The 26,096-nt window shown below is 42.7% G+C and overlaps 1 protein-coding gene and 1 non-coding gene across 4 annotated transcripts in view; both read right to left on the minus strand.

The window, feature by feature from the left end:
* The window catches only part of CPQ (carboxypeptidase Q), a 558,535-nt gene that overhangs the window by 10,703 nt on the left and 521,736 nt on the right, over positions 1–26,096 (minus strand). The gene's annotated exons all lie outside the window — the stretch shown is intronic.
* LOC142449403 (U1 spliceosomal RNA) lies at positions 11,668–11,831 on the minus strand. The gene has a single exon (XR_012784593.1). It is a non-coding gene; the product is annotated as a U1 spliceosomal RNA (small nuclear RNA).

The following is a 26,096-nucleotide window of genomic DNA, read 5'->3' on the forward strand; positions in this document are numbered from 1 at the left end:
AATGTTTCCTCTCTCCGACTATCATGATCCCAATTCTACCTTACAAATCTGGCTAGACCAGAGGATGTACACTGGTACAGATAGCAACTGAAAACACAGGGAATCCAGGACAGATGACTCCTCCAGGACCAGTGGTGAGAGGATGGAGAGAATGTGGGGTAGAAAGGGGGAACTGATTACAAGAATCTACGTGTGGCCTCCTCCCTGGGGGAGGGACAGCAGAGAAGGCGGCTAGGGGAAGCATCAGACGGTGTAATATATGACAAAATAATAATAATTTATGAATTATAAGGTAGGGGGCATTGTGGAGGGAGGGGGAAATGAGCAACAGATATTAAGGGCTCAAGTGGAAGGCAAATATTTTGAGAATGATGATGGCAACAAATGTACAAATGTGCTTGACACAATGGATGCATGTATGGATTGTGATAGGAATTGTATGAACCCCCAATAAAATGATTAAATTTTTAAAAAATGAGAGATGATAAAGACTTGGTAAATACTACAAAGTATTAGTAAGCTTCTAAGGGAACAAAAGAAGTATTTTTAAAGAGCCACCATCTTTGAAAATGGAGCAAAGTTAGGTGTTGACAATGGTGATAAGCTTGGGCACCGTTGGTTCAGTTCTGCTCGCAGGTTCCCATGCTATGCTAATAGCCTTTCTCTTGATTACCTGGCAGTTCATACTTGGCAGCTCAATGTAGCTCTTTTAGCTGATTATTTCAGGGGACATGGAGTTGTTGGTTTTGGTTTTGACCCGAAACCTTCTGAAATATAACCTCTCCCCAAACCATTGTGACGTGAAGGAATGAATGAGCTGAATGTGAAAAAGCCTTGTGAATTTCACAGGAAAAGAAAACAAATGTGTAAGGAGTGGCCTGTGAAATTAATATGTTTTTAACGCAAAACATTTCACTCAAAGTAAACACTGGCTCCAGGATAGTCAATGCCCTTAAGAAGGTGCTGGCCCATGGCCATCCATTTGTAGGGAATCTACAAGACAGGGGTGCAAACTTAACATTTCAATGCAGCTCCATTCCCCGTGCTATTTATGGTTGACACTCATTAATATAATTTTTTAGGACAACCCTTGTAATGAACAAACAGTGATTATTCTCAGTAGCCACTCAAAATAGAACATAGTTCATTTGATTAGATGTGTCTGTGGTGAGAGAAACTGCCATCTACACAGTTTTGTGTGTTTTTAAAATAGAGAGAGAAGAAAAGATAACAGGCCGACGCCGCTATAAAGGAAGCGAAGGTTACATTGTGGGGTAACATGTCATTAACTCTTCCATCATTTATGCTCAAACGCTAGAATTATGGGGTAAGGTAAATGGTGCCTGAGATCCCTAGCTGTAGACCCTGAAATAGTTTCCAGCACAGTTTATAAATAACACCAAGAGTCCTGCTGTTTTGCCTCCTGAGTCATTTTTCTCTAGAGCCTTTAAAATTCCGGACAAAAGGTGCAAAGGCAAGTATGTTGCCCTTCACTAACTAATTAAACCGGCAAAAATATCTCATTATGAAGGACATGGAACATGAAGCGTGAATTATTTCTTGTTTAATTCCAAACAGCTGAGTAATAATTTTCACATTGCTGTAAATAAGTTAAATGACTCCTCAGGATGTTCACGGTGAGATTTGCAATGTGTGATATTAACCTTTCACTCTACCACATAGCGAGGCGGGTACTAAAGATTCTTTCAAACTCAACTTGCATAAAAGGAAAGGAGATTTAGCCAATGGTTATTGACTAACCTCTTCTCACCAAAACTTCCTGCCATTGAGTTGATGCCAACTCCTAGTGACTCTATAGAACAGGGTAGAATTGCACCCCTGAGACTGTAACTCTTTGCAAAGAATAGAAAGTCCTGTCTCATGTCTCTCCAAACAGCTGGTGGTTTCAAATTTCGGACCTTATGTATGGCAGCCCAATTGGTAACCACCAGGGCTCCTTGACTAACCCTTACTAAATGCCAACTTCCTTGCTAAGCCCTGGGCATGCATTGTTGGGCAACCGGGTGGGGTCAAATGCTGACCATGTGGTGACCAGCCCAATGCATGACCGGTGCGCCTTTGACATATATATGCCTCAGTGTACATATCACAGCAATCAAGATGTAGAAGAATCTCATCATGGCTGAAAGTCCCCTCATACACCTTTCTAGTTCCCCCACCTCCTACACCCCACCACCAGCCTCAGCCTAGGGATCCACTGATTTGCTTCCTGATTGAAGAATCAGGTACAATGACGGCTTTTCTCCTGTCTTTGAACTTAACTCTGTCACCAACTCCCTGGAGATTCTTAGGGTACTTGTTTTGAGGGGGGCTCACACCTCCCCAGCGTGTTGTCATCAGCTTTCAGAAAGCGTTGTCTCATGTTGCTTAACACGTCCTCATGGAGAGGGGCAAAATGACATATGGTTTAATAAGGTAAATAGCAAAGTCATAACCATAACCGTAATCGTGATGTACCAGGCATGCCGTGGCCCGCACTAAGCTTTCTGTAATTATTATTATCCTCATTTTACAGATGAGTAAACTTGAGCTTAAAAGCGAATGAAAATCATTACAAGTGAGAGTTTGGGGAGAGGTTCCACTGACTCAGTCTTTTGACCTTGTTCGGAATTCATTCATTCATCTTCAGGATCAAGGTCACAGGAGTGTCCTCAGAGAGTGAATCAAAACGACAGTCCCAGGACGCTGCAATCCTCAGATGGTCAAGACCCACTCGGTTTTCAGGGGACTTCTGGAACAATGTTGTGCTTTTTGAGAATCCTCCCATTATGCTTCAGAGCTGACCTACCCGGTCCTTGTTTTCAATTCAACACCACACATTCATCAACAGACATCTAAGCCCCCGTCCTTGTTTGGGGATGTGGGCGGATTTCAAGTGGTTGGTTTAAATGTGAATCGTTGGTGGGTTTCCAGAATGGTTACTACCCTCCCCGGTATTTAGGAGAGCTTCTCTCTGCGGAGCAAAGCTCCAGCCTCTTGCAAGCTTTCTTTCACGCAAACTCAAGACGAGAATTTCTCTAGTCCAACTGTCGTCTACTGTTCTGTTCACTGCATACTATTCTTAGTAGATGGGTTGCTCAGTTTTTCCTGTACATTCCTGTTGGACACTCAGTACTCTCCATAATAGCCCATCCCAATTTCTCTCCAGTAGTACATTCATTCATTAACTACTTAGAAAAAAAGAGCTGAGTTGGACATTTGCAGTAAAATTTTGGTAGCTGCACCAAGCACTTGACTTAAAGATGCTTAAGTGGAAGAGCTAAGACATGAGACACAAAGTTTTGTAAGGAATCAGTTCAATTGTGATACGCAATCAGCCCAATTATCTGATTCACTAAAATAATTCATTGCAAAGCAGAGTCTGGTATTAATAAGCATTAATATTGTGTATTTAACAGAACCATTAGCATCTGATTTAGATATAATTTACTTACAATAAAATACTCATTCTGAGTTTGTACTCTGATAAATTTTGACAAACACAAACACATGTGTCAAACCCACAGCAATCAAGATGTAGAAGGTTTCCATCACTGCTAAAAGGCTCCTCGAGTTCCTTGTTTTGGCCCTGCCACCCTCAGCCCTAGGCAACCACTGCATTGTTTCCTGGCACTGTGGGGCAGATTTGCCTTCCCTAGAATTACATATGCATTGAACTTTTATGTTTGGCAACTTTTGCTTAGAATAATGCTTTGGAGATATATCCATATTTCTGTATATAGTTTGTTTTTAAAAATGCTTTCTATGATAGTGGGATAGGAGAAAAGTGAAACAAAATAGAGGAAAGAACTAGGAGGCAAAAGACATTTACAGAGGTATAAATATAGGCATGCACATATGCAAATATATTAATCTATAGTGATAGGGATATAGGTCTATGTACACATATTTAAATGTTAGGTATTAAGGTAGCAGATGGGCATTGGGTCTCTTACTCAAGGACTTCCTCAACGCAAGAACACTTTGTTCTAATAACCTGGAATTCTGTGATTATTAGAACACTTTGTCCTAATAACTTGGCATTCCTGACATCATCACAGAAGTCAAAATGGGTGCATAACCAAATGTGGTGAAGAAAGCTGATGGTGCCAGGCTATTAAAAGATATAGTGTCTAGGGTCTTAAAGGTTTGAAGTTAAACAAGTGGCCATCTAGCAGGGAAGCAACAAAGCCCACATGCAAGAAGCACACCAGCCTCTTTGATCATGAGGTGTCCACAGGACTAGGTATCAGGCACCAGAACACCCAAAAGAAACAATTATATTGATGCAAACGATTGGGATCAGAGTGGAGACCCAAAGCCCATCTGTAGACAATTGGATGTCCCCTCATAGAAGGGTCACAAGGAAGTAATGAGTCAACCAGGATGTAGCATAGCACCAACGAAACATACAACATTCCTCTAATATTTCCTCCCCATCCCCCCATCCACTATCTTGACCCCAGTTCTATCTTACAAATCCAGCTAGACTGGAGCAAGTACACTGGTACAGATAAGAGCTCTGGACACGTGGAATTCAGGACAGGTAAATTTCTCAGGAACAGTAATGGGAACAGCAATATCATGAACATAGGAGAAAGGTTGGGGGGGGGAGGGAAAGAAACAGGGAACTCATTTCAATGATAGACATATAACAACCCCCCACCCTCCAGGGGGACAAACAGCAGATACATGGGTGAAGGGAGACAGCAGATTGTGTAAGATATGAAAATAATAATAACTTATAATTTATCAAAGGTTCACGAGGGTAGGGGAGAAAGCGGCCAAAGGAGTGCTGATATCAAGGGCTCAAGTAGAAAGACAATGGTTTGAAAATGATGATGGTAACATGTACAAGTGTGTTTGATGCTATTGATGTATGGATTGTTATAAGAGCTGGAAGAGCCCTCAATAAAATGATTTATGAAAAAATATATATCCTATTAAGTCTCAAAAAAAAAGGCTTAACAGTATTTGATCACATGAATACACAACAAGGTATTCATTCACTTAACAGTTGATGGAAATTGACTTGTTTTCACCTGTCTATTACAAATAAATCTGTTACGAATATTCACATTCAAAGCCTTGATGCAGACATACACTGTTGCTTCTTTTGGGTAAATGTCTAGGAGTGAAATTACTGTGTCCTACTGTTTACTTTATAAGATACTGCCAAATTGATTTCCAAAGTGGTTATACCATTTTACATTGTCACCAATGAAATATAAGAGTTCTAATTGATTCACATCCTAACATTTGGTTTCGTTTGTCCTTTCATTTTTTGGCAATTTCAGTGTAAAATAATTTATAGTACCACAAATAATTTATAGAGCTTTTGCCTAAATATTTATTTCATCCTAATTTTTGAAGGATACTTTTGCTGATTATTGAATTTTAGGTTGACAGACTTTTGTTCGAATATTTGAAGGATGTCACTCCATTGTCTTCTACAACAAATTGCATTGTTTCTTACACGAAAGCACCACTTAAGTTTTCTCCCTTTACATAGTGTGTTTTTTTTCTCTATGCATGGTTTTTAGATGTTTTCTAATTGCTGGTTTTCAGCAAGTTGATTATAATAATTTTCTTATTGTTTATCACTTGTGTTTTAGTGAGCATCTTGGATATATAGGGTCATTGTTTTCATTACATTTGAAATACATTGGCCATTAATCAGGGTTTTTTTTCTCTGTTACCCACCCTTACCATTTTCTATGTTAGAAAACATACCTTGCATTTACCATCTGTTAGACTGCTTGGTGTTTCTATGCTTTCAAGTTCATCAATCTTTTATTTGGCATTATCCAGTAAGCTGTCCAGTTATTTCAATAACTTTTTATTTAACATTTTATAATTTTCAGTTATAGATTCTGTTAATATTTTATCATTTCCTTTTTGCTTCTTATCATATTTTAAATTTCATTGAAATTCTTGAATATAACTGTATATTTGGTCAATAGCTCTATATATTTCTGGTCTATAAATTTCATCATCAGTATCATTTCTGGGTATGTGTATTTGAACTGAGTATTATTCTGCTTTTGGGTCACATTGTTATTTTGTTTGTTTTTTACTTTTTTACATGTCTGGTAATTTTTTGATGGTAGACATTTTAAATTTTGCACTGCTTAGTGTCTGCATTTCTTGTCTTCCTTGGAGTCTATTTCATTAGAAGTAAATTATGTCTTAAAAGCATTGAATATTGTTTTGGAAGCTCTGGATGTCCTTGATATTTTCAAGACTTGTTTCTAAGTTTAGTTGCAGATAGTCTAGAGTCGTCTTGATGCTAATGTTACTTAGGCCCTACTATAAGAACTAGTGCTATTTGAGTGTGATCTTTTCTGGGGTTTCTATGGAATATGCCACATAGTCAACAAGTTCCTTCCACTTTGTTTGGTCAGAACTCAACTTTTCACCTTACAGCACCCTAGTAATTGTTCGTTAAATCTTGTGGATGTGCAGGTAATATTCAGCTAAATCCTCAATGGAACTCATATACAGATTCTGACAACTTTTTTTTTCTGTCTAACTCCCTCCCTTCTGGTACTCTTGTCCTGCACATTGCAGCTGCTTCAGACTACATGGACTCTAATTACTGCCTCAGCAATTGAATGAGAACTACTGCTACATTAGGGTTGCCCTAAAACCAACTTGCAGGTAGAACACTAGAACAATCAGAGGGGTCATATTTTGTTCCCTGTATCACAGTGACCACAGATCTCTGTTTCCTGATGTCTAAGGTGTAAGGTTGGTGGTTTTGATATATTTTGCCCTGTTTTCTAGGTTTTTCTGTGGCAAAGACCAAATCTTGAACTAGTTTCTCTCTTAAAGAAATCGACATTAGCTTCCTGAAGGTACAAAATGCATCACATGCCGGCGTTGTGTTTCACACCTGTTGTTGTGAGGTGCCTTCCTGTTGGCTCAAACTCATAGCAATCCTTTATACAATAGAACAAAACACGGCCTGCTTCCATGCCACCATCCACAATTTTATTTTATTTTTGGAACCCATTGATGTAGCTACTGTGTCAACTCATCCTGTTGAAGGTCTTCCTATTTTTTGCTGTCCTTTCACTTTAGCAAGCATAATGTCCTTCTCCAGAGACTGGTCTCTCCTGACAATGTGTCCGCTGTATGTGAGACGAAGTTTTGCCATCTTTGCCTCTAACGAGCATTCTGACTATACATCTTCCAGGACAGATTTGCTTGTTCTTTTGGAAGTCCATGGTATTTTCAATATAGTTGCCTGCACCATCATTCAAACACATTGATTCGTCTCTAGTTTTCCTTATTCAACGTCCAACTTTCACAGGCATATGAGGCAATTGAAAATACCCTTGCTTGGGGCAGGCACAACTTAGTCCTCAAAGTGTCATCCTTGCTTTTCACTACTTTAAAGAGATCTTTACCAAATGCAATGCACTATTTAATCGCTTGATTGCTGTTTCCATGAGCATTGATTATGAATCCAAGCAAGACAAAAATCTCTGACAAGTCCACTCTTCTCTATTTCAACGATGTTACCTATTGATCCAGTTGTGAGGATTCTGTCCTTGATTTTCATCAGCAAGTGCTTCAAATCTTCTTCATTTTCAGCACACAGGTTGTACCACCTGCAAACACTGGCTGTTAATAAGTCTTCCTCTAATCTTGATGCATTGTTCTTCATCATATCTTCTTCAGTCCAGTTTCTCTGATGCTTTTCTCAGGTTGCTTAAGTGAGATGAAAGGATACAACGCTGATGCGCACGTTTTCTTATTTTAAATCATGAAATGTATCCTTGTCCTGTCCACATAACTTCTTCTGGATCCATGTAAAGGTTCCACATGAGCACCATGAAGTGCTCTGGAATGTCCATTCCTCTCAAGAATGCCTATCATTTCTCATGGTCTACACAGGCAAATGTCTTTGCAGAGTCAAAATCCAAGCAACCATCTTTCTAGAATTCTCTGCTTTCAGCTACGACCCATCTGACTTCAGCAATGATATCCTTAGCTCCACATCCTCTTCTAAATCCACCTAGAATATCTAGCAGCCCCCTGTCAATATGCTCCCTGAAACTGGTGTTGGATGATCTTCAGCAACATTTTATTTGCATTTGATATTACTCTATAATTGAGCATGCTTTGGAGTCATCTTTCTTTGGAATGGGTACAAATGTAGATCTCTTCCAGTCAGTTCCAAGTAGCTGTCTTCCAAATTGCCTGGCATAAACAAGTGAATGCATTCAGTACTTCACCAGCTTGTTGAAACATTTCAATCAGTAGTCCATCAATTCTTGGTACTTTGGCTTTGGCTAGTGCTTTCAAGTGCAACTTGAACTTCTTCCTTCCACACCACTGGGTCTTGCTCATACGCTACTTCCTGAAATGGTGGACGGTCAACTCGTTGTTATTGAAACAGAGACTCTGTGTATTCCTTCTATCTTCTTTTGATGCTTCCTGCATCGTTCAATATTTTGCTGATAGAATCTTTCAATAGGGCAACCTGAGGTTTGAATTTTTTCTTCAGTTTAAGATACTCTGAGCATGTCCTTCCTTTGTGATTTTCTAACTCTTGGTCTTTGCACATTTCATAATATTTTACTCTGTCTTCTTGAGCACTTCTTTGAAGGTGTCTGTTCAGCTCTTTGATTTAATCATTTCTTCCAGGTGCCTTAGTTACTTCACAATTAAGAGCAAGTTTCAGAATCTCTATGACATCACTTTGATTTTTCTCTTCTGTTCTTTCTTTCTTGTCTTTTTAATTACCTGTTGCTTCTTCACGTGTGTGTTCTTGATGTCATCCTATAGCTTATTAAGTTTTCTGTCATTAGTGTTCAGTGAATCAAATCTGTTGTTTAGATGTTCTTGAAATTCAGATGGCATTCACTCAAGGCCATGCTTTAGCTCTCTTGGACTTATTTTAATTTTTTCAGTTTCAATCTGAATTTGCATATGAGCAAATGAGGTTCTATTCTGCAGTCAGTCCCTGGTCTAGTTTTAGCTGCTGATATTGAGCCTCTCCATTTTCTCTCCCCACACATGTAGCTAATAAAATTTCTGTGTCTTCCATCTGAAGATGTCCTTATGTCTAGTTATGGTTTGTATTGTAGAAAACAGGTATCAGAAATGAAGAAACCGTTGGTCTTTCAGCAGTCTGTCGTATGATCTCTGGCTTTGTCTTTCCGACTACTGTTCCTTTCTCTTTGATTCAAACTTTTGTATCCCAATCACCAATAATTATCAATGCACCTTGATTGCATGTTTGACCAATTTCAGACTGAAAACATTGGTAGAATGATGTAGTTTCTTAATCACTAACTTTTGTGGTTGGTGCATGAATTTGGATAATAGTTGACTTGATTAGATTTCCCTGAATGTGGGTAGATATAATCCGATTACCGATAGCACTGTACTTCAAGAGAGATCTTGAAAGTCTTTTTTGACAACGAATGCAATACCATTCCTTTTGATTGTTTTATTCTCAGCATAGTAAATCTTAAGATTTTCTAATCCATAATAGACTATATTAGTCTATTTCAGCTCACTAGTGCCTAGCACGTCAATTCCTACATGTTCTATTTCATGTTTTACAACTTATAATTTTTCTAGATTCACACATACTTTCCAAGTTCTGGTTTTATTTAATATTTGTAGTTGTTTCTTTGCCTTTTGAGTTATGCCCCCACCAAATGAATGTCCCTAAAGGTTTTACTTCCACGGCCTTTACTTCCTCCATGTCATTATGGTCGGTCCTTCTTTGAGAAGGCAGCTCTTCCTCGGTCATATTTTGAGTCCTTTCTGGCTCATCTTAGGTCGCTATCTCTGGTGATGTTCTACTTCTTTTCATGAGGTTTCAGTATCTGACAATGTTCTGATTCTGTCCATAAGGTTTTCTGTGGCTAGTTCCTCAGAAATGGGTAGTTGCTTTATTTGTCAATATAGCATAGAGGTTAATCGTACAAACTGCAGAGTTTGTCGTGCTTAGTTTGAATCTCGACTCTACATTTAGCAAGCTTTTGGCTTACTTCTCTGTGCCTTTCTCCCTCATCTATAATTTAGGAATGATAATAATTGGGCTTATCTTTTGTTTGAATTTCAATGAGGTAATGGAAGCAAAACACTTAGAATGCTTCTTGGCAAGTGGTAATGCTCAATATGGTAGTTATTGTTAATATCATTATTATTTATCATCAAAAGCCCAGTTTGCTTATTCTTGTATAATTGAACCTACTCCCTATTTTCCTTCCTTCCTTCCCTTTTGTGTTTCTTTTTTGAAACCTCAGACAGACAATCAGGTAGCAAATTAGTCAAAGAAATCACCTAAGATAGTTTCATTGTGTCATTTGAAAGCAACATGTGTCCCATATCTCCCAGTCTATCATAAATAACAAGCAATATTAAGCTTCTTGACAAAAACACATCTTAACATCTAAAAGAATTTCAGGTGCAACCGGCTCCTTATCTTTCTCTCCAGGTTTGCAGTGGGCAAAGCACATGTGTACTGCATTCTAACAGGGGGATTTTATTGGGACTGCACCAGGGGCAATATCGCAGTACAGGAACACGGCAGTGAATCTGCTTGTAAAGTGAAGAATCCTTTTATGGAGCAAATGATTGTCTCTAATTTATCCCTGCCATTAATCTGAAGTTATGTACGCGGGGTCTGTAAATGGGCTGCACCTGGGCCAGTGTTATTTTCAAAGCCCAGGCTTAGTTTCCCTCGGCTTCTCTCAGTCACATAATGAGCTGTTCCTGGAGCTATGAGGATGTTCTCGGGTAAGAGAAGGTCACAATATTTACTGTGTTAGGTGAAGATTTGTTAGCATGAGCGTATGTGCTTGAACAGTTTGGGATCCGTCATGGGTCCAAGAATTAAATACATATTAAAGTTTTAACATAAGCAAATATCTTTGGCATTTGCTCTGCAAACTATCCCATGTGCTAACACCCTGAGATAGTTTCTTGTGCCAGCCTGGCTGATAAACATAAGTGGGATTAATCGAAGGGCGGAGAGATAAATGGCTCAGTGAGCCTCGCCTTTCTTATCTCTCCCTCTTTGATCATTGGACCAGTGTGCGCTGCCTTGCTTGTTCTGTGCCTCAATTTAAAGGGTACACTACCTGTGCGACGCCTAGCCTGTGGACTGTGTCGCTGTAAAATGAGGTCCCTTTAAGACCACACGATTGAAATGGACATCTCTTGAGCTGGGGACTGTTGGTGACCTGCCTTGCTGTTTGCTGCCTGTGCTGGGATAGCCTAGCTCTCTCTCTACAGAGAGCCTAGCTCTCTCTCTCAAGATGTGAAGGACTGCCAGTGTCTCACAACTCTCTCAGGGGAGTGAGTTGCACTGAGCCATTTGTGCTGTTTTATAATTTAACTGTTCATTTCTTGTATTACATATCAATCTGTTTATAATTTAACTGTTTGTTTCTTGTATTATATATCTATCTGTTTATAATTTAACTGTTCATTTCTTGTGTTATCTATCTTTTTATTTATATATAATTATCAGCAATCTGGTTTTATCTCTCTAGAGAACCCTGTCTAACACATACCCCTACTGTTCTGTTTTCTCCGACAGCTGAAAGGTCCCTCTGTCTTGGTTCTGGATTCAACTGGCCAGCTTCCAGATGACCCCAGCAGATGTCATCATGTCTTTTTTTTCTTTCTTCTTTTTTTCAGGGGAGAGCGCGAACGCAGTCCCCCACTACCACAAATTATGCAGTCGAGTTTCCCACATTTGGGGAAATCGCAGGGGTCAGCACATCCGGAGTGCAATGGATAAGCCTCGCCCTGGGAAAACCACCTTCGTGATCATGGTATCTCCCCTGCCAGGTAAGTATGTCATCATGTCTTATAAGAGTTTAATGGCAGACTTCAGTGGATAAAAGGATAGGGTAGCAATTAAAACTCACATTTCAGAATGGATACCGTGATTCAACTATATTCTTGTGTATTATTTTAGCTTTTGATGTAGTACTGAGCTGTAGGGGTCTATGTGCTATTATCGATCTAAATCATCTCCCACTGATGTACTTGAGAGAACCAACAACAGGGAATAATAACATATTGGTCATCATTTCTGACTCATCAGGCAGCATCTACCTTGTGAGTAATACTTTGAATTTTAATCATATTTCTTGCAGGAAAGACCAATGCTTTTGTGTTCTTTTCGATGGTAGTTGAATTTCTGTGGGGGCTAGATTTGTATCCCCTTCTTTGAATAGGATGAGAAACAGACCAGGGGCACTGAGCCATTTTCTTGCAACCACTCAGTGAAAAAGAACCCAAAGGAATCCCGAACTTTGGAACCATAATCTTGCAGCCTTTTTGCTAGATCAAGGTTAGTAAGCTATTTTTGAACAGGACTTGAGACAACATAATCTGTTGTCAATTTGAGACTCTTCGCAGTGAAGGGGTGGAGTCTAGCCTGTCAATCAGACCTCAGTTTGATGACCTCATTTGGAGGTTCTAAGGAGATAAATAGCTCGCTGGAGGCAGGACACATGCTGAAGGAGCCATATGGAGGGAGACTCCTGCCAGGGCTGAGATGTTTCCACCACCACTGAATCCACAAGACTTCCCACCCACTGGCCTGCGATCTGCCTGCATTTGGCGTCATTGTATGTGTTTCGTGAGTCTAGGACTTTATAGATTGGTATCAGACATATGGGCTAATATCAGACTTATGGACTTGATCTGGACTGAGCTGGGATGCTTTCTCAATATTCAATTGCTCTTGTATCTAAAGCTCTTTCTTCTACACATGTCAGTGTCTATGAACTTGTTTCCTTCGTCTACCCAGACTAATACAAGATGAAACCTTTCAGGTTTGGTCAAAAGTCTCTGCTGCAGCTAATAAAGTCTGCTGTTGTACCTGGAAGGTAGTCACAGATGATCCACAAGGGAATGAGCAAGGTTGTTCTGATCAACTGTTTGGGTTTTTTACAAATATAGGTTGTAGGCTAGTCTTGGCCTTTTGGCTATAGTTAACCCTTATAATAAACCATAGGGTACGTTAAATGTTGTCTTTAGGTATAAGGATTATTGCATGACAGCAGAATGTGACATTGGTCCTTGTTTCTTATCTTATCACCTGCAGTGCATAACACACCACTGCTAACGCCTCCCCCTCCCCGTTCTACTGTCAGGAAGCTAGGAGGCTGACTCACTCACATGCCCAAGGCCATGCGGTTGCAAACGCAGAGGGAAGACAACATGAGTCTCCTGACTTCTAATGTTTATTTCCTGCTGGTTGTCTCATAGGAAATTATTACCAAACTTTCATTTTCAGAAGAGGATATCCAAGGACCTATAGAAGTTAAATGACTTTTCTGGGGTCAGTGTCCAAGTCAAGACTTGAATCATTGTTGGCTGCCTTCTAAGTAGCTCTCTTATCCCTTTGCATGATTGTAAACATTTTCTAGGGGGAAAGCGAGTAAAAAAGATTCAATGATGGTATGTCTGTTATACAAAGGGCTTTAAAAAATCATGGGAAAAATCCATTGCCTTTTAATTCTGTGGACTTTTTGAAGGTCCCCCACCCTCATATTTCATTCTTTTAATTTCTTGAAAGGACACCATTTGATGTATGGTTTCTTTGATGTACCAAATGGCTTCCAGATAAAAATTTAATCATATTTGATTCACTTTATCTTTTTGCATATCTCACTTTCAAATCTCAAGCTGGATGATAAAATTTTTATTGGCATATAGCAGTACCTTTGTTTAATTTTATTCTCTAACTCAGTCAACCATAGCACTCGATTATCTTTCCTAACCAAGGAAAGATGTGAAACAGACGGAATATATATTGACAAAGAAGACTTCTTGGCTTTAACTAGCCCTTTAAAATGGTGAAAGGAGTCATCAGAATTTCAGGGGTCTCTTTGTGGCGTAGTGGTTTCGAGTTGGGTTGATGACTGCAGATCTAGAAATTCAAAACCAGCAGCCATTCCTCAGAAGAAGGGTAGAGCTCTCTACTCCCGTGGAGATTTAGGGTTTGGGAAACCTGCAGGGGCAGATCTACCGTGCCCTATAGGGTCGTTGTGAGCCGGCATCAATTCCATGGCAGTGAGTTTGTTTGTTTGTGTTTTTTAGTTCTGTCAGAACATGGTAGTTGACAGGGTAGACAACTGTCCTAGTTTCCCAGGACTGAAGGGTTTCCTGGGGTGTGGAACTGTCAGTGCTGAAAGTAGAAAATCCCTGACCCATTGTGAGGAGTAGGTCACGCTAGTGGCTGAATAAATATTTGATGGATTAATGACCACTAACTATAACTCTACGGATCTCTGGTGGCTTAATGAGTCATGTGTTAGGCTGCTAATCACAAGGTCAGCAGTTCGAACCCACCAGCCACTCTACAGGAGAAAGATGAAGTTTTCTACACCCACAAAGAGTTACAGTCTTGGAAACCCACAGGGGCAGTTCTATCCTGTCCTGTTGGGTAAGCATGAATGAGAATCTACTCAATGGTATTGAGTTTGAGTTGTGAGACCTACAACCCTAAGGAGTACTCACAGTGCTATTGGGTAAGCAAGGGCTGTGGTTCCCAACTGCTTCCCAGGGGAAGAGATGAAGCTCTCTGCTCCTGTAGAGATTCACAGTCTTGGACACCCTATATAGCATCCCTATGAGTCGGGAGTGACCGGGTGGGTAGGTGGGCACCCTAACTTTGGTCCTGGAAGTAATGATTCCCACCTGAAACAGGGACTGAGGCATTAGAGATTAAAAACAAAAGTCAAAAAGACAGGAAGGCCATACAACCCCATAGCAACATTTGAACATAAAAAGGGGTCTAATAACTAACTTTCTGGAAAACCTGACCCAATTACATTCAAATAGTAAGGTGTCTAAATCTATGTATATATGAAGAAGCAGCCGATAGAGAAATCTCAATAACTTTGGACATTGTCGTCACAGTTAGCCTACGAAACATGTAAACAAAGACAGCTAAATGCTCCAACCATCATCACAGAAGGCTGAGCAGAAGTCAGTGCTCAACACGGAGGACTATTCTGCAAGCCACTGGGGTATGTGTTACTTCCTGGACCCAACAGAACATCCAGAGGCCAACACGGTTTGCACAGCAAGTGCAAGAGGTTCGGCCACGTGTCTGTTCTTCCCATTGAAGGCTGTCGACCAATTGATACCTTCCTGAGATATCCCTTCGGCCTCCGGCCATCTCCACCTGCCTCAGACAACTGTTCTAATTTTCCAGGAAATGAGTTCCTGTTGGTCCCACTTGGAACCAAGCTGCTTCAAGGTAAGGTTGCTTTGTTCCTGGAAAAGTTGGCATTCTTGCCGAGGGGCTCTCTCTGTCCTGTCAATGGGAAAAGTGTCACTGGGAAACCTCACCCCGTCCAGCAGTGGGAGAGTTGTTAGCATCCTCGATAGCATTCAGGACCCCAAAGGACTAAACATTTGGGGACTGGGGGGTGGGGCAACAGGAACAATGTTTAGACTTTTCCTCATCATGGAGAATCTTATTTTAATTTTCAGCTACAGCTAGTGACTGTTTATTTAAGCCCTGCTTAGAAAAATTCCATTTAGACATGCATCAGTGCATTCTGGTACCATTACAGGCTGGCCAAACACTGTAATGAGCCTGGCGGGCTTTTCTTTCAGCTGCTGAATTAACATATGCAGAGGACATTCTGCTTGCCAGACCTTCCTAAGGAATCCAGACACCTAACTTCATTCGGGATCTATCCAATCTCTCTCTGTTTTCTCCCAGACTACCAATAACCAATCATTCTTGGGACCTGACTATCTCTGACAGGTTTCTCCATATTTCTTACTTTGCCTTGCACGGTTTCTATTTTCTTCTTTGGGCCCAATTGCTCAATCCCCTAACATCTCTTTTCCTGTCTCCTTTCTCCCCTCCTGTTTCTTCCTTGGCCCCCTTCTCCCTTTCCAATATATCTTCTGTCAAGCTCTCCTATTCTTCTTTGTTTTCTCACTGTCTCCTTTCAAGAACCTTGGCCTCTTCATGACCGAATTCCTCTTCCTCTTTTGCTATTTATTCCATGTTTTCCACTTGGAATTTCAGTAAGCTTTTTAAAAAGCAAGGGTCATCCTGCAGTTTTTGATTTTGAATAAGCATAATTTTAAAAAGTTGGAAACGCTCTCTTTTCTCCTCCCCTAGAGTGATTTTTAAGGTTGAGTTTTCAAGTGGCAGTTCCATTCCATGGGTGTGCTCTGGCAGAGACACATTAAGTAGAACCTCCTGAGAGGGGTAACAGAAAGCCTATGGGTGGCCATGAGCCAGGATGAATATGAAGCAGGTGAAGATGGGTCTGAAGAACATCTCTATCCAGGTTAGCATGAACCATGTCTGTCAAATACCCACAGCTTGTCCTGGCCTGAAGAAAACCAATGTCTCTTCCCTTTTGAAGGCTGTCAAAGTCAGGTGCTGGTCAGCTCTTTAAAGAGAGCAAATTCAAAACCTGTGCTGAGCTTCTCAAAACTGCTGTGTTACCTCACTGCTCCTATAAAGTCCAGGTTCAGAAACACATGCCTCTGAGTCAGCTGAGGCTATGCCGACAGAGGTGTGTCCACCGCTTGGCTGCGGTGTTCTGGTGTGTTTGCAAGATCCCCGAGCATTCTGCTGGCATGAAATCTGAGCCGTGCAGGACCATGAGCTCTGGGAAAATCGCTTGGGGTTGCAAACCATCACTAGCATTCCTGCATTTTCTGAAGAATTGAGCTCACTCCTGTCGATGTATCTTTGATTACACAGCACAACAGTTGAGCAGTGCAGGTAGCAATAATTATTCTGGTAATTAGATTCTGCCTTGCCCAGTGTACACAGGGCTTTGGGCTTATGTGGAAACAGAAGAGGCATCCAGAGCGCCCGGTCTCTTCCAGCGGGCTGGGTGCTAATAAGCTGTGCTAGGAACAATGAGGAGGAGATTGCCTCTCCTTTCATACCTTCTTCCTCCCCTTTCTGGTTCAGCAAATTTCAGTTGTGTTGCCCAACAAGGGGGAAAAAAGGAGAGAGCTGTAAACAAGGAAGGGAGATGGAACCGGTCCAGGAAGAAATCCAATTTCTGTTGTGCACTCTGTGCATTTTAAAATGGCAATACTACACTCATCAAACTGCCCATTAAGCAAACAATACAGGGAAACAAGATGGGGGTTAGGAGGCTGGGAAGGAGGAGAAGAGGCAGATCAGGGGAAGGAAGCAAGAGGAAGCAATCGTTTTCATGCCCAGCAAAGAAAATGCCTGCGGAGATTCCATTTCAGAATGAAAGGGAGCATCGTTTCAATGCCGACACCTGGAAATGGCAGCTCCCTTGCAGCCACACAGAAGTCTGCTGGTACCCGACAGGACCGTGGGGAGTCCTGGGGGTGGCGTCCCTTCCAGATGGCGAGTTTCATGCGTTAGGATGAGGTGAGACTACATACCTGATATAGTGAATGTGGGTGAGAAAATAGGTCCGGTTTGGGAAGTAGACGTGGTTTCCTAGTAGTCTAAACAAGAACCCTGAGTATCACGGGGAGAAAAGGAAACGATTAGCGCTCGACAGCTATTTCCACAAACGTGTCACGTCTAATCCTTCAAACACACCAGCGCGGTGGGCATTACCAGGCGAGGTTCATATAGGAGGAAAGGAGGCCCAAAAAGACATGTAAGAGCCCAAGTTCACAGCTGCTCAACAGAGAAGCCAAGATTTCAGGGCAAATGCTGCCTCAGGAGTACACAGTCTCGGGACCTTCCAGAAAGGCAAGCAAGCAAGAAAGGCAGTACACACAGATAGCCAGCCATGTGCCAGCAACCTTGCAACATACTGTCCCAGTCTGCATCCCCTGTCATTTCAGCTCCACCAACACGGAGATGGTTTAATAGGCAAACAGTGTGGGACCTCTTCAAAAGCCGATTCAGATTTCCATCACTGTAATTATCCAAATCAGATTCCTGGGGTTGGGAATACTATGAAATCAATCCCCAGCTGTCGGCATCCCTCCTGAACAGAGACATCTCATTTAAAACCCAGAAGAAAGATGGAGATGATGGGGGGGGGGGGTGCACAGGGATAGGGTAGGGATGCTAAAGGGATGCTGTGAATTTGCAGCCTCTGCCTTCATGAAGAAGACTTCTGTGGTTACCCTGGAGGCAAGCAGTGCAGGCAGTAATACACATTTAAGAGTTTCTACAGACGGCACCGACCAAGCTCCGGAGGACCGGCTTGAACTCCACAACTTAGGAAAACCAGGGTCACAAGGAGATAGGCTTCCTTAGTATCTGCAGCAGTTCGTGTGGGAAGGTACCCAGATACATTCTTTCCCTTGCTCACATGCCACTTTATGTGTCTTACCCATTAAAGTTTGCATACAAATCCAGAGGTAGGTGTGGTTCTCTCCTTTTCAGGTAGAGAGCTGGGTAGTTTGCCCAAGTCCCTTCAAAGGGGTATGAAACCCGGGTTTATTCTAGAGCCGGACCACTATGATGTCTCAACCACCTGGAACTGATTTCTCTTGCTCTTTTGGACACGGGGTATTCTTATAAACAAGAGCCATTATCCCATCCTGAGAAACTTCTAATAATCCACAGGAGAGAATAGTTACAGTGTAGTGAAGTAGCCGGGAAAACTTGGTGTAGATACTGGCGTTCGTGACAGACCTTGAAGTCTTCGCTTCTCAGAGGGAGGGCAAGAAAGCATTCCAAGTACGAATGTGCCCTCCACTGTGGGACATGGCACGGAGAAGGGTCTGGAGACCGTGAACCCAGAGATACCGAATGCACTAGCTGGTGTGGAGAGGATGCCCATCACAGAACACTGGACGTTAAGTCAGGACAAAATTACCCTGCAGTGTTCCACAGGTAAGATCAATGGCTCATTTACCCTGCTTCAAAAGGCTGCAAATAGCTATTTTTTATGTTAGAGAAGAAATCCAATAATTTGTATCGCTTGCCGCTATGAATCTGATAAAAAGCCTTTCCCAAAGACTATAACAAATGGCCACAGGAGCCTGCGCTCATGCTGCAATATTGGAACACATCTCCGGTGAGTGAGAGCCTGTTGAGTGCCTTGAGTCACTCAGCTGTCTGCACTGAATTCCCAGAGACACTACAGGGCTCCTCGCCTGGGCTCTATGTTCTTCAGTTCTATACAGATTTAGGGTCAACTCCGAGGAAGACCAGACAGCGGGTGCACAGAGATCACTGAGGCACAATATCAATCCTCAAGCAACCTGAAGAGTGGAACAGGCGATGCGATGCTGTAGTGGAACAGAACACACGTGTCACTGGGAACCACGGATGAAGACACGGAAGTGAGAGATGAGCGGCCAGAGCTCCTCTATGCTGCTGGTAGGAATGCACAGGGTATGCAATGGTAAACCCGGTTTGGAAAACGGCGTGGCAGTTTATCACAAAGATAACATGGATCTGCCAGATGACTCAGCAATCCCACTCTTAGATATTTTCCCCAGGGGTGGGGGACATGGTGGACATGTATGTCCATGGACAGACCAGGACAAGAATGTACATAATAGTTTCATGTATATGTGGATGTGTCCATAACAGGAATATGAATAAGCAAAGTTAATTCATCCAATTGAATTTTTAACAAAAATCCTTACTGCCATCAAGTTAATTCCTACTCAGTGAACCTAAAGGACAAGGTAGGACTGCCCCTGTAGGTTTTTGAGCCTGTAAATCTTTATAGGAAAGACTTTTCCTTAGAAAGCCCGATTTTTCTTCTGAGGTGAGCTCCAAGTGCAACCCAACATGTAACCACCATGACACCTAATTTCAATGGAAACTCAAAAACTAGCTGAAGGAAACAAGATCTGTGCTCTGTGTGAGATTCCATATATATAGACTCCAAAAATAAGAGAAACTAATTTATGGTGATAGATATTAGAACAATCGTCATCTCTGGAGACGGGGGTGAGAGTGAGGGCTGACTGGAGAGGAGGAGGGAATTTTCTAGCATAATGTGAATGTTACATCTTGCTTTCAGTGGTAGTTACATGGGTGCACACTATTACCAAAACTTATAAAAACAGTGCATGTTATTGTACGTCAAGTATATCTCGTTACTTTTAAAAATCGAGAGAGAAGGTGTAGGCTTAAGAGATAGGATGGTCTTGTGAACACTGCCTTGAGATGGCTTCCTGGTGGGGGACCTTTAAAATATAATTAGTGGAGCGAGATCATCGAGATGGGTAAACACGGAGATAAAAGCGGGAGTGGGAAAATGTGGTGTAGATTTGAGGATGGGATGTAGGAGATGAGTGGGCATGTGTGCTGAAGCCAGGAAGGTGGGCTGAGTTGAGAGCAGCCACGAGGCAGTAGGAACTGAAGCATGGCAGCGCATCAGAAAGACTTGCCGAGGCAAAGAAGGAAGGTAGAATCATAAATGGGGTGAGAACCCTCGAGAAATAGTTGTTTTTTCATCCGTTTGTAGCATGTCTGTTGGTCAAAGGGCACACTCCCTCAGGAAGAGATCTTGACGAGAGCTCAGTCACAGAGAATGGATCCCTCAGACATGGCTAACCCCCCTCAGAAATGACGGGGAGGCTTGCTGCCTCTCAGTCAGGAAAGAAGACGGAGGCCAGGAAGAGTCTGTGAAGCACAGACTAGAGAAACATCACGAGAGCCCTCGAACGTTGCCCTGTAATGTCTCAGTGCAGCAGGATGAGAAGCCTCCAGGAAGGGGGGGGGCGTAAGGAGTACCAAAAGGATTCATGACAGGTGCTGTGTGTAGAGCAGTTTAAATGGGCGTATACCTCAGCTGGACAGGAAAATTACCCTCCCTGCCACTGAGTGGGTGCCTATGACTCATATGGACTCTATAGGACAGGGTAGAACTGCCAGTGCTTTGAGTTTCCAAGGCCGTAATTCTTTGTGAGTCGAAAGCCCTGTCTCTCTCCCAAGGGGCAGGCTGGTGGTTTCGAACTGGCAGCCTTGAGACTCACAGCCCAACCCCTAACTACTAGGCCACCAGAGTCATCGTGAGAGTTCTGTACTGACCTAGCACTGAGGATTGCTGATGAGCTAATTACCCCAGTTGGGCTTGGAAGCCAGGGAGAGTGGAGGCCTGGGGTGAGAATTCACTTGAAAGGGGTTATGGTTTGGGGGAGGAATGAGCTTATGTGGGGCCAAGGCAGATTAGGTTAAACCCACAGGGCTAGGAGTCAGGAAGCAGAAATACATATTAGGAGGGACGAGGAAATTCAGGAGCATAAGGCCAGGTTGATGAATGAAGAGGGTTTTAGGGCTCAAGATAGTTGAAAGAGCATCGTTATGGAACGGTGAGCTCCATGGCATGCAGATGGGTGGCTTGAATGGCAGTCCCATTCAGTGTTGCGAGACGGGGTCACTGAGAATGACGGGAGGAGATGGAAGGCAAGGAAGATGAGGTGGTGCCCCTAATTATCAGTTTTTAATTTTTTTGTAAGGGAACCCTAAATTGACCTGAACTTTTATTACGAAGTAATCACTTAATTGCTACATTATTGACTCTCTTTAACCCCTTTTAATATTATGAGTTTCAAAAGACTTTAAGGGTGTGTTTTGAAATTGATCTCAGTCAAGCCTCTATGAGTGACACAAAAGACATTTTCATCAGAACTTAATTTTTATTCTCGCTTTACAAATGAGGAGCCTGACTTCAGTGCATCGTTTCTCCCACCCCCTCCCACTGCCTCCTTGCCAATCAGGGCAAGTGTTGGGTGTGCGGAGGTAATTGCCGAAATCACTTGACTATTCAGAAAGTGATTGCATTAGACAAAGGGCACAAAATGTCATAGGTTTCAGAATCTGAAAAGAAGTTGCATGTTTTGACACTTAAAAGCAGAAAAGAAAAGAAAGAAATGCACAAGAAGAAGGGAGCTGCTTTGTCCTTATTCAACTTTCTAGTCCTTTTATTTATTTGTTATTGAAATAGCTCCTTGAACCATTTAAAAATGGAAAGGTTTCTTTGGGGACTCTGAGCGTTCTCTATCAAGGAATATATTCAAAAGGCCAAGGGGAGCTGGTTGACACAGTCAGCGAGTCAGGAAGAAATGGCAGCAGAGTTGGTTCTACTTCCTCCTGACAGATCCCTGTCTTTCTGGACTTCTATTTCCTCCAGGAGAACCACACACTTTGAAGAGTGTATGCCTCTAATTCACATAAACAAGTGACTTGGTGTGAATGAGAGGGAGTGCAAAGTGGAGACCCAAAGCCCATCTGTAGACCATTGGACATCCCCTTACAGAAGGGTCACAAGGAAGAGAAGAGCCAGTCAGGGTGCAGGATAGCACCGTTGAAACATACAACTTTCCTCTAGTTCTTTAATGCTTCCCCTCCCCGCCACAACCACAACCTCAATTCTATCTTACAAATCTGACTAGACCCGAGCATGTACATGGCTACAGATAACACAGGGAGTCCGGGACAGATAAACCCCTCAGGACCATTAATGAGAGTAGAGATACCAGGAGGGGAAGAAGAAGGTGGGGGGAGAAAGGGGGAACTGATCACAATGATCTACATATCACCCCTTCCTAAGGGGATGGACAACAGAAAAGTGGGTGAAGGGAGACATCGGTCCGTGCAAGACATGAAAAAATAATCATTTATAAATTATGAAGGGTTCATGAGGGAGGATGGGGGAGGGGAAATGAGAAGCTGATATCAAGGGCTTAAGCAGAAAGACTCTGTTTTGAGAATGATGATGGCAACATATGTACAAATGTGCTCGACACAATGGATGGATGGATCGTGATAAGGGCTGTAAGGACCCCCAATAAAATGATTTTTTTAAGATGGCTCATTACTGAGTCCTTAAGTCAAGATTGTGAGGGCTGTGCTGGTGCAGCGGTAGAATCCTTTTTTGTTTTTAATTAGTTGGAAATGAATACATATATCGTTCCATATTTCAATCATATCAAGTAGAATTGTACAATTGCTACCACAGTCAGTTTCCAAACATGCTTTTTCTACATGAACTCCTTGACATACTTTACTCCCCCCACCACTACTGTACCCCCATTCCCTTATTCTATTTGCTGTCCCATTGGTTCATCAGTGCTGGGCTTCACATACTGGAACCCGGCAAAGCATATAGCACAGCTTCAAGAGGGTGACCTCCACTGACACACCCCTCGGAGAACAGCCGAAGGGAGAAGGCTGCCTCCCATGCAGATCTACCCACTGCGCCTGCAGCACAGTCCCCATGCTGTCGGTGGGGGCTGAGCAGGTAACAGTGGCGCTTCCAAACTCAGGCGGACAGGAAGAAAGGGCTGGTGATCTACTCCTGGTGATTGAAAATTCTGTGCATGACAACAATCTGGGCTGTGATCCACAAGCATGGGGACAGCGCAGGGCTGGACAGACAGCATCTGGTTCAGCTGTGCACAGGCGTGGCCATTGGCTAAGAACAACAACCAACTCACAACATCAATACACTGCCATCGAGTTGATGCTGACTTATGGCTACCTATAGGGCGGTGTAGAACTGCCTCTGTGAGCTTCTGAGACTGTAATGGTTTGACCTTGTCTTTCTCTCGAGTAGTGGTTCGTGGTTTCAAACCGCTGATCTTATAGGTGACAGGTCAACTCGTAACCCCTACACCACCAGGGCTCCTTAGCAACCAACTGAGGTTAAATGAGAGAACAGAAAAAGAAGCAATTTTGAAATGATAAAGTATGATGACAAGGCATTCTTAATCTAGGCCCTTCTGGAAATGAATGCGATTAACCAGAGGAGAACTTCCACATTCCCCCACGACCACAGCTACTCCCTCACTAGCGTGAGAACCCACCAACTCTGCCTTCCCACTCGCCACCGCAGAGGAATAGTGACACTTCTATTCAGAGCCAACTTCCACCCGTGTGCACTGGATTTCTGCTCTATTGTCTGCCCAGAGAACTGCTTTGATACCTTTCTTCTACATCATCAGTGCTTCCTCTTTACCTGATTGTTCTCATGAGCAAGTAAACATGCTGGTATTCATCCTATCATAAGCTTCTGCCCACCACCCCTGCCCATTTTCTTTATTGAAAGGAGGTCAGTGGGTCCATTACCTTGGCTTGCATCTCGCTGAGCCCCATTTGGTCCTTCTCCAGCCTCATACAACAGGGCGAGTTAGCTGATGCACAATGAGAAAGGCTACTACTCTGCTCTCTAGATCTGATTCTGGGTGTCCTGGAGCCGGAATTCTACGCCCAACTGGTCTTGCCCGTGGTAGGCCCTATGCAGTTATCTTTTCTATCTCTCCTAGGTGGGCTACAGTTTGGATACACACTGGGTGTCAACGCGCAAGCATACAGGGCCTGTTCAAGATGCGCTGGAGCCAGGTTTGAAAGGGAAGACTTGTGATCCCACAGGCCCTTTTGCGACGCCACCAAGTTCTGGCTGGAACACCAAAGCCTGAGAATTCTAGACTCAAACCTGGCTTCCCGGGTTCTTCAGATGGTATATTTGTCAAGGTAAGGGAAAGAGCATGTTCTGTTTTACAGCGTGTTAGCATGGTATGTGACTTTTACATATTTGGATATATAGCATGTAGGTCTCCATGCGTTCTTTGTTCTGCCTTCCACCGATGTGAGGCGTGCATCCCTTCTCTGTCCTTTATTGTTTAATTTCTCTTTGCAGCAAACTCACAGTAAAGAATAACATGTTTAAATATGCTTAAGAGTGAACGGAACTAAAACCAAACTCATTGCCATCGAGTCAATGCTGACTCATAGTGGCCCCGTCTGGATTTCTGAGACTGTAACTGTGTACGGGAGTAGACAGCCCAGTGTTTCTCCCACAGAGCTGCTGTCAGTTTCGAACTGTGGACTGTGTGTATATTGTAGCCCAACTCGTAATCAACGCACCACTAGTAGATAGCGAGTATCTACAGTTCCCTTCCTCTGTTTACTCTGAGGGGAGCCCTGATGGCATAGTGGTTACTGCAAGGTCAGCAGTTCGAAAACACTAGCCATTCCTCGGGGGAAAGATGGAGCTTGTTACTCTCCATAAAGAGCTCCCAGAGGCTCTGCCCTGTCCTCCAGGGTTGCTCTGAGTAGGCACTGACTTGATGGCAGGGAGTTTGGCTCTGGTTTGGTTCATGCCTAAGCATATCTAAATATACCCATCTCGGGCTTTTTTGGTCATGATCCTCCATTAACACTGTCATTGTCAAAGTCATCAATAACTTTGCTAAGTCTAGTGATGGTTCTCCATCTTCATTTCACTGGATAACAGTAGCACCTGACCAGTGAACTCACTCCTATCTCCTTGACGTATTTCTTCATGTAGCTTCCAGGACTTCATACTCTCCTGGCTTACCTCCTACCTACAGTCTTCCTTTCAACCCTCTGCAGATTCCTTAATTTTAAAAAATCATCCCTCTTAACATTAGCATTGCCAGGAGTCAATTCTTGTACCTCTTCTCATTCCGACCTACAATCACATCCTTGTGATCTTCGCCAGCCCCAACACTGTTTTACTGATGCTTCCCAACTAGTCTCTCTAGCCCAACCTCTTCCTTGCCCTTATACGCTCTGCTTGATAGCTTCATGGGTAATTAGTAGACAACTCTAACTTACACGTGTTCAAAACTGCACCCCAGATCTCTTTCCTCACTGAAACCTGCTCCTACTAGAGCATTCAGATCCTAGTTCACGTCAGCTCCATCCTTTAATTGCTTAGACCCCAAACCTTGGAGTTATCCCTTACTATTCTAATGGATCAGGAAACTATATTGATTCTACTTTGAAAATATCTCCAGAACATGACATTCCTCATCACTTCCACTACTAGCACACGCTGGTCCTAGCTCCAACCATCGCCTCCCTGGGCTGCCACAACAGACTTCCCCCACCTCCCCCACCCCCATACTTCTCTTGAGAGTGCAGTGTATCAAACAAAAATCTATGTGATACTGTTCAAATCTGACAGAGCATGTCTCCCCTCTGTCCAAGACCCTAACAAGATTGAAGAAAAAGTAAGTCAACAGTATGTATGGCCTATTTTCTCTAGGTGTTGGTATGCACTCTCTCATCTCTCCTTTCTTACGCTTCTCTTCCTTGCTCACTCAGTTCCAGCCACACTGATTTCCGTGCAATTCTGGGGACCTGTGAAGCATGGCCCTGAAGTGGGACCTCAGCTACAGTTGTTCAG

Source organism: Tenrec ecaudatus, chromosome 5 (assembly GCF_050624435.1).
Source record: "Tenrec ecaudatus isolate mTenEca1 chromosome 5, mTenEca1.hap1, whole genome shotgun sequence".
Lineage (NCBI taxonomy): Eukaryota > Metazoa > Chordata > Mammalia > Afrosoricida > Tenrecidae > Tenrec > Tenrec ecaudatus.